Below are 15,207 nucleotides of genomic sequence, written 5' to 3' on the forward strand. Positions count from 1 at the left end.
CAGTATTGGGCCGATACCTGGCCTTATTTGAAGGTATTGGTACTCGTGATCAGTTGCCCTCTTGTGGCCATTTTATGATCAGGAACTAGAAATTAGACATTAGAAGAAGAAAAAAAATGCATTAAGGAAAAATACAATATTGAGGTGCAGAGGTCTTTCTTTAAAAATATCTGTCATTGTATTTTTCGGGAGATTTTATGTCTCAAAATACTAGTGGTATCAGTTCTTGTTATCGGTATCGGTGACTACTCAAGAGTCTAGTATTAGTGGTGTGTGATACTGCAAATTTTGGTATTGATCCGATACCAAGTAAATGCAGAGTCAGTATGGTATATATATATTTTTTTCATTAAGGTAGCTGTATCATGGAATTGCTTATTCACAATCAATTTTCCACCTTTAATTGTTTTTGTGTTGTTTCCTTTTTAAACAAAGGACAAAATTAGGACAACGTTTATTGACATAGAAAATACTTTAGCAATGTTTTTTCACCCAGAAACATTAAAACCATAATAAAATATATATTTTTAACTTTCTAAATAAGTGCACAAAGTGATTAGGGGAAAATAAATTTAAACAAATACTGTTCAGAAACTAAAAATACAAAAACATAACAAAAAATTCTGCCTTCATTGTACTTAAAGATTATCATGCAACAACAGATATAAAACATAAAACAACATACAAAACAAATTATTTGTCAAGTAAGATACTGTATATGTTCAGGCAATCTACTACTAAAATGAGATGCTAAGTCACGTGACGGCACAAGATCGAAACACAGGAGGAGAGGAGGAAGAGCAGGAGCAAGTCTGCCTGTGCCTGCTGTGACAAGCCTGTTATCTATTTGACCAAACCGCAGCAGTTCATAAAAAAACTACTAGAGTGATATCATAGTGCCATTATCGATCCGATATCGATACTGGCTTAGTATCGATAATAATGATATTTGAAACGATCCACCCACCAATATTGAGTATTCATACTGTTATCAGTCAGAAAAAAATGCTATAGAACAACCTTATGTAATAACGAAATGGCTTAAAAATCTCAACAAAGGGTAAACACTAACAGAGCCCATTATGGAGCTGTTTTCTCAGAAAGTGTGATTAATTACTGCATGAACAGAAATTGATGTCGCAAAACGAGGCAATAGAGTTACTCAAGTGAGTTAATTCCCTTGAAACAGACTGATGGCCACAATCGACCCAGGCAGTGAGAGGAAGATCACTGCAGAACAATGCAACACAATTAAAAAATGGATGTACAGAAGGCAGAGGCCTTTTATATGCTCTGTGTCAAGACATTTAAACAAATATTGCTATGGCTCAACTCGTTAATTAGCTAGTCAGCTGTTTAACTAATGTTAGCAAAGCATGTGCAGTAAAATAATTTTTCTGGTGCTCAATGGGACTGGAAAAAAACGGCATCACTATTTTTCTGTTGAAACAGATGCACATTCCCAATCAACACTTTTTTTATTTTTCTTTGTGCGTGCCCTGAGTGATAAGTGGGTTGGGAAAACCAGTTCCAGAAAGTAAAAACCCTGACACGGTTTTGTTTTAGCCACAAGTGCTTCTTTTCAACAGGCGGAGACGAGCTTGTTTACCTGCCAGTTGAGTAGAAGCACTTGTGGTTAAAGCCATTCTGTGGCAGAGTTTTTACTTTTCTGGACGTGGATTCCCCAACCCTGGTGATAAGTACGCTTCATTTTGTTGTACCATTTTGCATCAATCCTACTAATAGGGGGTCCCATTTGGAGATTTCTGAATAGCGTGTCTGAGTCCAGTTGTTGTTGCTGACATGGACCAACATCAACCATCTTTCGGGAGGCCCTACCAGTGATGCCAGTAATGCATTACTTAGTAACTCTATTATTTATGAAAATGAGATCAGGCTTTCCAGTTCTGCCTCCAGTTTAATTAAGGAGTGTGCATTAGTCTATGAAGGCAGATAGGGAGTATGCATGTATGCATGCCTGTGGAAGAGTACTGGCTCAGCTCAGAGGATTCGTTGCCATGGTAACAGCACAGCACAGCACCGTTTTTTTCCCCCTCCTCACACCTGATCGTCTCTCTCCTCAGTGGAGAGACAGACAAACTCAGGAGGGAAGATGGAGGACTAAATATGAGGCGAAGAGAACAATTGAGTTGCACGCACAATGGATTTTTGAAGAAATGTCAAAAAGAAGAGACTGAGCTAATGCGGCGCTAACCATTCTTCAGTTAGCAAGGAGGAGAGGCATTCAGCACTGCATAACAGCTGAGGAAAGATACTGTAGGTTGAGGAAACATACCATGTAACGTGTTAGCTGCTATTATTTCCTCTTTATTTGCTCTGATGCATGTCATGGACTGTAAAAAGAGCAATATGGCCAATGTACATGCCAATCGAACGGGGAGCTTTACAATCATGTTTTTGTCTTCAAGTATACTTCATAGCTCATATTTGATTTTAATTTCATCACACTTAAAAGAGCATATAGAGTGGAAATTTGCGGCGATACTCTGCCACTCAAGCAGACGGTTCATTTGTGACACGTCGAAGATGTTACATTATTTACATTATATTATTACATCACATTACATTATTTCATACCACTTAATTCATTCATTATTTCATTCCACCTCAACCCAACTCTCTGTGCTGTAATTTACTCGTGTGTGGGAGGTACTTGCGTGTATAGTTGTAGGACCATTTAATTCTCTGGTGACATATTTTGCTTTAGTGCATGCATACACTCAATTAAAAGGAGAAATAGATTCACTAAAGAGATCTCGCAACTGAAGATGATCTCTATGTTTGGATTACAAACATTCACCGGTATGACATTCGCTTCTGCTATAAGGTAAGCTTACTGTCGACAGAGCCATGAGTGCAACTGCTGATCGATTTTGTTCTGGAGGATCACTTCATGGTGTATTTTTGACTGTTATTGGTTGCTATGTCCATTTATATAAATCATTTGTGAAGTGAAGTTTAAGGAAAGAGATGTTGGGTGCATTTTGGAGCAGACTCCCAAGACGTGCTAGCTCAAGCAACTCGGCTAAAAACACACACTCTAATGATATTGCCTACTAATTACTTATTTTCATAAACTTCTACAAAATTTTCTTATAATAATGTTATATGTGACCTTACTAATATAAACATGACATCTGATTAATATTACATTTGTGTGAGTTATGAAGCAAAATCCTGCCAATTTTATCCATCTCAGGGGGCGGCCATTTTGCCACTTGCTGTCGACTGAAGATAACATCAAAGTTGCTCAGGGCTCGGGCAACGACCAATCACAGCTCACCTGCTTTTTTAAAGCTGAGCTGTGATTGGTTGTTACCTGAGCAACATTGGTGTAATCTGTATAATAATGTAGTATAAACACATTAAATATTTAAATAATGATTGAAACTTCCTGAAAATTACAGTCAGTTAAAGGGCCACCACACCTTGACTCAAGGGCCACTGTTTAAAAAGGCTTAATGTCAGACGCTGTTATGTAAGGTTGCAATGCAAATCTAGGCTTGCCTCCGCCACCACTTATTGTATTTGCTGTTGCGTCTCGCACTGCGGTTTGCTAGAGTACAAAACTGGCGCACGCAAAAAAAAACTGAAAACAGCAGGCCTTGTTCATTAAGCCCCCACGAGCCAAGGCATGCGATTGTTACACTATAAAGCATTTACCATCTTTCCAACTCAGGTAAATCACTAGCTTTACTTTAGAACCAATGCCTTGACCATTGCTTTAATTCTTTTAATTTCTACTCAGCATTGTCCACCCCTTTCAAAGATTCCCAAACCCCTTCAAACGTGACTGCATGAAGTAGAGCCCACGCAACTCATATGAGCTATCTGAACCCCGGAGGGGAAGATATGCCGAGTCACTTCCTGCTTTTTCAGTTCTTTTTTCTTCCTCTCATGGTGTACTCACTCCCTACATAAATGGTGCATATCGACACAAGGTTCAAAAAGAACATTTCAGATCACCGCATCATGCAACACATGGCAATTTTAACAAAGCTATTGAAAAAGATTATGGGAGCAAAGGCCTATATTGGCGTTTTTGGGGGGACAAAATCGAATACAAGAGTCTTCCAAGTTGGAAGACATTTGTCTGCCTTGTATATTAAAATAAGTCTTTCTTTTATGCACCATTCCCAAACTAACAGTACAAACCAATCAGGAAATGGAATTTAGTCTCTGTTGCCTTTCATCACAGCTATTCACGAGGAGCATTTAGTTGGCAAGGGTTGAATATCTAAATGGCACTGTTTCCTTCCCAAGAACAGTCTCTTCTGTCCAGTTACACACTGGCTTTTGCACTAAGGCATGAAAACTGAAATGAATGGAACTGTAAACAGTAAACACATGACTTTTACACAAGTCAGCATGCTAATTGACAGGGGTGGGCATTCCATCAGTACTGACGGACTGTCGGTCAGTCTATCACTGAATGACGCCCGCTTTTCTGACGAAAGGGCTAGAAACTTTTAGGACGGACTAAGCACTGACGGAAGTGGGTTTTTGTACATCAGTGTAATCGTCACTAACTGGGTCAAGTACCAACGGACCCCTTAATCCGCGACTGATGGAAGCAAGGTTTGATGACGAATGATGATGTTGTTGTTGATGTTCGTCAGTACTGACGGAATGCCCACCTTTGTCGGTCCTAAAATAGTGGTGACAAGTAAATTTGACTATTTAGAGTGGGACCAAATAGACTCCGTTTTAGAGTAGGCTAATATTTACATTTGGAAGAGAGTAAAATAAATTGACAAGAGATGACAAATGAACCCATGACTTTTAGCTTGGGAGACACACTACCACCTGAGCTATGCCCCTCCTACTGTTTACTTATCTCCAAGAGTGTTTGACCATGTTTTTGGTCTCTTGTAGTTACGAAGATTCCAGCAGACATGCACAGTAGGAGCTGCATGGCTCAGGGAGTAGATCGGCTGTTTCCCAAGCTTAAGGTCATGAGTTTGTTCCTCAACCCTTGAGTGGCTTTTATTTATTTATTTTCCAGTTTCTTTATTTTCCTCTCTTCCATGTGTAAATATTACTATTTGGTCCCACTCTAAATTTACTCTACAGAATTTACAGTGTGGTGACAGAAGCATGGTTTTTAAAAAAAATGACAGACTGATTATTACACTTTGGTCCAGCTTAAAAAAAAAAAGACAAATGACAAATGACAGACCAGCTAAATTTTGTAAATTGCCCACCACCGCTAATTGACAGGTGTAATTCAGTGAAGAATCATGCAGACATGCCTAATAATCATGGTGGCAAAAGCCAACAGCCCAGCAGTATAGGGTATAGCAGTGGCTCATTTGTATGATGTAAGACCACAATCTCAAAACAGGCCAATTTCAGAAAGACAAGAAATAATGGCTGTAAAGTGTACTATGACTCCTCATGCAAATGTGAATTATGGAAATTCAATCCCCACAGAACGAGAAGAGGTTTTAGTAGTGGCCCCCATGTCCTTCCAAAGAGAAGTAATATACTCCAGTGGGAAGCAGGTACTTTACTGAGCAGTAAAATCTAAACATCTCAAGCGGCTCTGACACTCCCTAAAAGGCAGCAATGCTTCTGTCTGATGTGTGACAGCCCTTCTGAGCTATGGCACAATAGATCCCGTAAATCACTGGGAGTTTGTGATAGGGACAAGTAGTGCTGGGCGATACGGAAAAAAAAACTTATATCACAATATAGGCTACTTTATAACATGAGAACGATATACGACGATATATTTTCAGTTTTTTCTATTAACAAAATTATACAACACACTATGATTGTTCATTTTCTCATTTTATTTTGAAGTGACATTAAAAAGATCTGTATCATTTTTAATTGTATTTTTTATTTTTAAAAGAAGAAGAAAAAAATAAATATAAAAGATCTGTATCAAAAGAGAAATTCATCCGGTAGTGCTGCTATATAAAATTATCAAATGTTCACAAAAGAGGCACAGTAACCACTGACTTTTTTTTTTTTTTTTTACAAACGTATTTATGAATCTAAATAGAGGATACAAAAATGTTTCAGACAGATATTGTTTAAAAAATAAAAATGACGTCTACTGTAATGTCGTTTTGAAAACATTTATTGTACATATTTCAAGTCAAAATCAAAACTCAAGACTGCAGTGTGAAAACAAATAATATGTAGTGATATGAAAGGTATTCACTTTAGTATGTACATCAATTTTCTGAATCGCTTATCAAGCCTGTACGTTTAATGTCCCCTCCCGGTTGACGTACGGGTTACAACAATCACATCACTTCCTGTTTAGCTAAATGTGTAGTAGGAATGCACGGTTAACCAGTACTAATTTGGTATTGGGGTACTGCGCCATTTAAAACTGTACTATACTGCGTTTTGTATGGTACCGGTACTTGCGGAGCCACCGCTCGCCAAGTGACCTTGCCGAGTCTCGTAACTAGTCCGAGGAGTTAGCATATAGCAAACAAGTAGCAGCGTATCGTCACAGCGTGGGTCGCTTCCCCGCCCGAGAGATAGTGCGTGGGTGCGTGCAAGCGTGTGTGTTTGAGTGAGTGTGTGTGTGTGTGGAGGGGGGACAAAACAAGTAGCAGCGTGGTTTGACCCACGCGTGCACAGCAAGAGAAGAAGGAGCCCATGAAGCAGGAATTAGCATATTGCAAATAAAAGTGTATTTGACTCACAAGTGCGGAGGCAGACAAAAAGAAGGAGACCATGAAACGAAGGATGGCTGAAGAAAATGCGCAAGGCAAAGCAACGGTCTGTAGATGATGTTATACAACCTGCCAGGCGAAAGGCGGAAACACCTCCAACATCACAAAACATTTCAAAGACAAGCACCCTGACCTGCATAATGAGCTCAAAGATCGACAGGTAGGCCTTCCGTACTTTCTGGTTGATGACCTGACACTTTTCCCCCTTACGCACTGTAGTTATGAATGACGTAATTTACAACTGGCTGTATGGGAAGCGTAACAGCAATGCTTAAAGGATTGTTTCATAAAATCTCACAGGACACACAACCCCAAAAACACAACGAAGTTTTGTTTGGTGATTAGCTCAGTAGTAGAGCAACGTCCGTGACCCGACTAATACATTTAAGCCACTCTTCAATGAAGGTGGAGCTCCCCCCGGACATTCACATTCGCTCATTCTTTCTCATTCTCTCTCATTCTGCCTCTCTCTCTCTCTCTCTCTCTCTCTCTCTCTCTCTCGATATATATATATATATATATATATATATATACAAGAATTTAAGACACAATAATAAAAAAATCAGAAAAATAAAGTCTCTAAAGACTTTTTTTTAATTGTCTTTTGATTTGGAAAAAGTACCGAAAAGTATCGAACAACATGCTGGTACAGGAACCGATAACAACATGTTAGTATCGTGACAACACTAGTGTGGAGCATTACTTTTTCTCGCCAGAGGCTCATTAAAAGGCCAGCTATTTTGCTATTAAAAGTTTGACACGCTCCGCTTTAACGCTTTCTAATAAGTGTAATCGATCACCCATGCACTTAAATTTATGTCAGTTCCACGATAACGTTAGCCGGTTAGCAAAGTGGTTAGCATAGCAAGGCTTCTATGACTTTTCCTCGTTAATCACGCCTAGGGATGGGTACCGAAGACGGTACTTTTTGTGGTATGGACCGATTTGGAACGGTACTTCCGAGCACCAATTCACGTAAAATAAAACGGTACCATGAAGCACGTCTTTCGAAGTTGTGCGGGAGTGGAAGAGTTGACGATTTTCCATGGCGCACTTAAACGCAACGTGCACCAGCGTACTGACGTCACCCACTCGCGCAGGATTTCATGTGCAAAGAAAGAGGCCGAGGGCGCGGTCGGGGCTCGCGTGAGCCTGGCCGGCGGTAGCGATGGCCGGCGATCGGTCTCTCAGCCGAGCCCCCGCCACCTCGGTCTGCTCCGCAGCGTTCATGCAACCTGGTTCTGGCCCGCCCGCGAACGGCGTGGGGATGCCTACATTTCCGGGTTTGGAAACAAGCGCAATTTTTGCGCCGCCAAAGAAATATCGTTTATGAAGTATTAAAGCCGCTGCGCCGGGCGGAAACTGGCAATGCCCCCGCACAATCAGCGCACGGCTGAGGAAGGTGTCGGCGGCGGTCTTCCCCCACCGAATGTAATCATGCTGGAATGTACACGGCTTCACCATCGTTAAGGTATATAGACACTGCTGCTAATCATATTTCAAAATAAATAGCAAAAGATTGTGGCTAAAATGTAGCAAGTGTTACAGACCATGTCGGGTACATTCAAATTATTACTTTTAATCAAATTATTCTCTTTGTTCATGTCACGTCCTCGTCCATCGGTCATTTTTTTTTATATATTTGAGTCGAACGTGGGTTAAAACTTGGAGCTCATCGCGCAGCAGGCTTTACGTTCTTGAAAAGCAACTGCACAACGGCATCAATTATTATTAATTGATATATTTGTTGTTGTTCCTTGCACAGAACATAGATTCACACTTTGTTTTTATTGTTTTGTAATATTAACTATGCTTAATAATTATACTTCAGTAAGTATACTTCAGTAAAATGAATGTTAAACCTTTATTTTTGCTATTCCTCCCTGGCTCATTTGAATAAAATTGTATTGAATTTTTTATTTTTCAAGTTGTATATGTTAAATATATTATATATAAACAATGATGAACATTTATTACCACCCAAATAAATAACATTTAACAAGTAAAAAATTAAATAAAAAAGAGATCGAGTACAGAAGTACAGAAAATTGGTACTGTTGAGTTCCGGTATCGAATCCCAAGTACCGAATATTGGAACAGTACCGGTTCAAATGTGAAAGGTACCCATCCCTAATCACGCCTCGTAATCTGCTCGTGAGAACTTCGGTACTTGTAACTGAAGAAGTGCTTCTTATACGCCGCCACGGAGGCTGTGATTACTAACTTATGAGCACAAGCGCAACGTGTTTATGTGCAGTAGCCAGCCAAAGCTTGTTGCTATGCTGCGGCGTAAGTGGTAGAACAGATCTCGCCTCGAATTAGTACCCCCGCCGTTCAATTTTCAGAAAAACTTAAAAATAATGCTAAAACTGCACACTATTTCAATGAGCCGAAAGGAGTACCCAGCATGCTTTGTGGTGGCCTTAACATTTTTTTTTAAAGTTAATTAATAATTGCGGGTTTGTTATTTTAGTTAAGTCTTTCGAAGTAGTAGTATTTGCATTTATCCACCTCGTATTCTATAAATTTTCTTTGATTACAAGTGGTTCAGATAATGGATGGATGTTAGGTTTACTTTGGCTATGTATCGTTCACCGCCATGTCCACTTGCTCAGGCTGCCACCTGGTGACAGTTATGTGAAACAAGCATGCAGAACGAATGGTTTTGTATGTCAAACGAGCATTCTCTGTCACTTATTTTGTTTTTTTTGCTGTAAGGGACAAATGACGATAGACACGATAGGTAGAAAATGACACGATATTTTTTAAATATCGTCTCCACGATAAATATCATCATATCGCCCAGCACTAAGGACAAGGACACTCCATACATACCAACATCAAACCGATTCATCGTTTGCCACATGCTGTACTGTATACTGCTGATAGACTGATTGATCTCGGATTCTGATCTCATACCTCTTGTATTTACATTTTACAATACTTTGAAAATGCATTTATTGATCTATTCATTTACTACGGGTCTTGTGTGCACCTGCCTCTCACAGAGAAAGCCGGCTGGAGGTTCTCATGCTAGGTCGTGTACCAGAAAGGATTACCCCGATCCAACAGTAGAATCGGTATCCTTCATTACACACTTCAAGAAGACATTGTGTGACCTTTTTCCATGCTTCGCTTGAGAAAACATACTTTAGAAGTGACATTTGCATTACCAGGCACAAGGGGGGCTACACCTGAGGGAGCAAAGTGCTGGTCTGATAAGGAGAATAGAAACCAGAACGTACAGTAAGCAAATGTGGAGACACCTTTAGAGTGGCTGAAGAGAATTACTACAATCAATACGCGTGTGTATTGCATGTAACACAAAACACACTTACCGGTACTATTGCACAATCTAACAAGATCCAATGAAAGTTACAAAATGTATTCTGCCTTTACAAAGACAGATAATCTTGGGTGGGTTTTGCTCTGAGGATAACGAATTACATGCCCAAATCATATATCATAGTTGTCGTTCATTGACGGGGTGAGCACAAATTCCACTTTATTTCCTTTTTTTTGGGGGGAGCTTAGCCTTGGACGGCAAGGGAAGCCTGGTGGGCCGCTGGGCCAATAATACGCTGGGGAAAAGCCTGGCTTAAGTGAAGTTCTTCTTCATATCATAGTTTCTTCTGTTTGGGAATATTTGAACAGAGATTCATAGAAAAGCAATTGTGTGTTCCATATTAGATAAGCTAGCTGTGTGTGTCGCTCTGTTAATTCATTCATGTCTTTCAAAAGAGTCTTTTGATGACAAATTTTGCAGCAGCATTCTGGATTCTTCATTCAACTTTTTCATTCTTTTGTTTTTCTTTTGGCTCTCATGTCATGTATGCATATTTTATCAAGCCTCTAACATTTCTTTCCTCAGTTGTGGTATGTACAAGCAACTATTTAAATGTCATTTGATGGTATTTTTTATTTTATTTTTTGCAAAGTAATGTATTATATAGCTCTTTATCAATGAAGAGAGGCCACAAAAAATTCCCATAACGGGAACTAAAAAGCTGTCATCCATTGCAAAATTATTATTAAAATTAAGGTGAACAGAGACCCAATCGGAGCAAATCTTATTTGCATATTGAATATCTTTGAATATTTTATTTCTGACCAACGAAAATAGCTCGGAAAAGGGCATCCTGCTCATTTCCGAGCAGAATGAACACTGCAAGGTTTAACCGTTATTGATCCAAGACACATATTTTACGATTAAAAAATATATATATCTCAATGTCGCAAAAAGGATACATATTCAAATGATGATGATGTCAACTCACAAGTTTATATACTCAGTGTAAAATGGACTCGCTTAATTCAAAAGACACAGAGATCTTACATATTATTTGACTGATAAATCGAGTTAAATCGTATAATTTCGCTATCATTGCACACTTAAGTGCCACCACCTGGTGGTTGTGAATCACTGTGATAGTGTATTTAAAGTAAATTTGGACATGAAAACTGCTCGCAAAGAAGATCCAACAGAGATTCAAACCTGGATCTCCTGACTGGCTAATGACTATTTCACTGTACAATAATGTAGCATGACAAAACACATTTGCACAATGTTTAGATTTTAATTGAAGCAGGATTGTTATGGATGTTTTTGCCCTATTTACAAACTTAAGTATGAAACAGCGGGCCTTTCTAACATTTGACAAATTAGTGATCTGAGCTATGGCTCAGGAGGTAGAGTGAATGTTTGGTGGTGGTCGGAGGGGCCGTAGGCGCACACTGGCAGCCTCGCTTCCGTCAGCATGCCCCATGGCAGCTGCGGCTACTTAAGTAGTTTACCGCCACCAGAGTGTGAATGTAATATATCCTTTGTAAAGCGTCTTTGAGTGTCGAGTAAAGCGCTATATAAATCTGATATATTATTATGATTACTAGTTGTTGTTTTTTTATAATATATTGTAGCTGCACTTATGTCCATTTTTTTCTTAATTTTTTACACTTTAAATTTTGAATGCAGAACCCCCCCCCCCCCCCCAATTTTTTTTTTTAAGTAACAAAAATGGACAAGACATAAATTTCATAATATTATCAGGGGATTACTAAAGTAACTACGTGATATTACCATTGAGGTGGGTGAGTAACATTACTAGCCCGGTTCAGGCTAGTTTAATTTAAGAAGACGATCAGTGCTCTCGTCTCAAAATCCAGCCATTTAATATTTCTTATACAAACTATCTAAAAAAAAAAAAATCTGCATGATCTCTCCTACGTAAGAGCGTGCCAAAGCCAATGAATATAAATGTCAACAACCTTCATGAATAATAAATATTATGGTAGTAGACATGCGTAACTAACTGCACTTTGAAATGTTATGACCTTATTGGCCTTGAGTTCATTAGAAAGAGTGGTGATACATTCAGAGAGAATCCTCTCGCCGCCACTGTGCTTGTCTGTCTTATGAGGGACGCAACTAACACTGGGCGACATCTCCTCTCTCGTGTAGCCCAATGTTACAATAACACTCCTTTGCTGATTTTATATCCAGGCACTGTGAAAGACCAGTTGACAAAACAGGGAGTCATTTTGTAATTGCCAAACAGCAAGAATGCAATATATTTATTACCTACTAATTCAGTACTAAAACACAACAACAAATTTTTTTCTCCTTCTTGGCGAGCAGTTACGCATGGAGGAAGAGGAAGGGGGATAGGGTAGGTTTGACAAAAGAGATAGTTACAATTAAATGGATGTCTTTAAATTGCTCTTTAAAATAAAATGTGTAAAGGTACCAGCGAGTACTAGTTAGCCCCAAGGACAGCAGGAGTAGCCTGTTCTAAAATTAGCTCAACAGTGATGGGACACTGCGACTGGCTAAGAAGAACTAAAACAGAATGCCAGGATGTCAATTAGTGATATGTATTTGTTTATTAATTTATGTATTAATTTATATAAACTTAAAAAGTGACCACTAGATGTCGTTATGTATTAGATTGCAGTTGAAGCGCGTGCATTTCCAAGCACACGTACTACAGTGACTAAGAGAGACCTAAGAGAGAGAGCTAAACACTAGTGATGGCAAAATGAAGCTTCATGAAGCATTTGCGATATTTTTTGACTCCTCTAGATGGTGCTCTTGGTTTAAAGATAAAGGCAAGTGCAATGAAAATGGATTACATTTGCATTGCATCTTTGAATCATGAGTGCCATCTAGAGGAGTCAAAAAATATCACAAATGCTTCATGAAGCTTCATTTTGCCATCACTACTAAACACCAATTCTTATTTTGCGTGCGCTAACGAGCATTTCTGCGAGCGATAGCGACTTGGCATTTGGCAAGCAACACCAAAAGATTGGGCGATCTGGATTAAGCCGGAGCGGCTAACAAGAGCGGCTAGCGGGAAAAGCTGACAAAGGCTCCAATGAATGAATTATTAGTTCACCACTAGATGGCGCTAAAGATTACACAGCGTCTCACTCTTGAATCACCGTTAAAAAGGAGCCCTGCACACACACACACACACACACACACACACACACACACACACACACACACACACACACACACACACACTAACCACTACCCTGTGTTTCTATCCAGTCTCTTCTGTCCACCCACTTCCGTGATTGTGTGTGTGTGCTCAGTCAAATGGCTTCACATCTCAAAACAATGCAAACCCATGAGAACATGGTGAATCGGAAATGCATTGTTTCAAACACGACATGATTGATCGAAGTGTTTGTCATGTTAAATATACTACAAAGAGTGTCAATAAAGAGCGAAAAGACGACACACATGATTTAAATTTAAAAATAGAAGCAATGACGTAATGTACGTGTATATACACTAGGGGTGTTAGAAAAAATCGATTCGGCAATATATCGCAATATCAGCGCAATTCTCGAATCGATTCAATATGCAGCCGAATCGATTCTAACCACTTTTTTTATGGGAATATTCAACAAAACGTTAGGGTTAGGATTTGCACATTAAGCATGGAAGAATGTAATATTAATGGAACATTAAGTCTTAATATTTTATTTCAGTGCTGTTCAAACATGAAACAGATTGCAACCTGAATTTTCAGATAAATAAATACATTTTCATACAAATCTTACAGTGTACATGTACAAGTTTACTGATTAGAATTTTCTAAATTTGAGTTTAAAAAAAATCGCAATAATCAATTGATACATCCGCATCGGGATTAATCGGCATTGAATCGAATCGTGACCTATGTATCGTGATACGAATTGAATCGCCAGGTATTAGGCAATTCACACCCCTAATATACACGCACACACATGCATGGTACGCATGCACACACATATTTGACTAACTACTAGTACTACTTACTAAATAGTGTGCACATGGTAAAGTTTGTCAAATGTCAATTGCTATGCTTGTTACACACTGGTCTTAATCTTGTTCATGGTCCAAGGAGAGCCCCGGAGCGGACCCAGCAAGTATGTTGCCGGTGGTCTGTTGCTTTTCCATGCCAGTATATATAAGGCTCCTCCACATGCATGCAAAATACCACAGGGCTACGATGGTGTGAGGACATGTCACCAACTGGACTGAGCCACAAGCAAACGATGACTTCCCCAAAATGCCTTCAGCATCACCCTGAGTCATTATCGTGGCCCAATTGGAGCTTGCTGCCTGCCACCCATGGGAGAGTGTGGCACATGGCCACGCCATATGCCTCTCAACATTAACAGGGCACACCATGCAAGAGACCGGAGCAGCTGTGAAGAGGTTTTTCTGTTAGGGTGCTGAAAGGACCCCTCACCTGACCTCACAAACAAGCAAAAGCAAACCTGCTTTACATGAAGAACGCAAGGTGACTCGTGATATCAAATACAGATGAAGACAAATAGTCTTGAAGGAGATTTTTAATCTCATTTGTCCTCTGCCTTTTGCAATATGAAATAATAAGCAGTTGAAGATGCAGATCATGCAAAGCAAGGCATCGCATGCAAAACATCTCAGCTGGCTCTGCACTGCAGCAGCAGTAATCACAGTGGAACTCTCTGTAATTATAAAATTGGAGGCCCAGGCTAGCTCTAAAAGACTAATTAGGATATCAAGATCTTAAATATATTTAGTGTATTCATCATTCAGATTCAGAGGGTGTAGAGAAAATGCTGTGTGACACTTGCAAATGTATACTGTAAATCTAAAATATATATTTTATAAGATTATTCCCAAATATTGGGGTATTAGCTCTTTCAAACTTATGTATTTCTTTCTCCAACTTCCACATGGCATACACTAATATAGATGGGACACAAGTGCAAGCCCAATGGGAGAAACATTTCCCTGTAGAGGTAATGGCAAGTTCCTCCAGAATTCACACGCAGGAAAACATCGCTTGTCCACAATGGAAAGTAACACTCATCACAGACTTGGAATTGCACGACCATATTGCTGCAAATTACACACACACACACACACACACACACACACACACACACACACACACACACACTAACCACTACCCTGTGTTTCTATCCAGTCTCTTCTGTCCACCCA

General features: G+C 39.4%; 1 protein-coding gene across 10 annotated transcripts in view; it reads right to left on the reverse strand.

Moving 5' to 3' along the window:
• The window catches only part of LOC147166960 (band 4.1-like protein 1), a 74,935-nt gene that overhangs the window by 37,468 nt on the left and 22,260 nt on the right, over positions 1-15,207 (reverse strand). The gene's annotated exons all lie outside the window — the stretch shown is intronic.

The sequence above is a fragment of the Leptonotus elevatus genome, chromosome 10 (genome assembly GCF_054856555.1).
Source record: "Leptonotus elevatus isolate MCC_2025b chromosome 10, RoL_Lele_1.0, whole genome shotgun sequence".
Taxonomy (NCBI): Eukaryota; Metazoa; Chordata; class Actinopteri; order Syngnathiformes; family Syngnathidae; genus Leptonotus; species Leptonotus elevatus.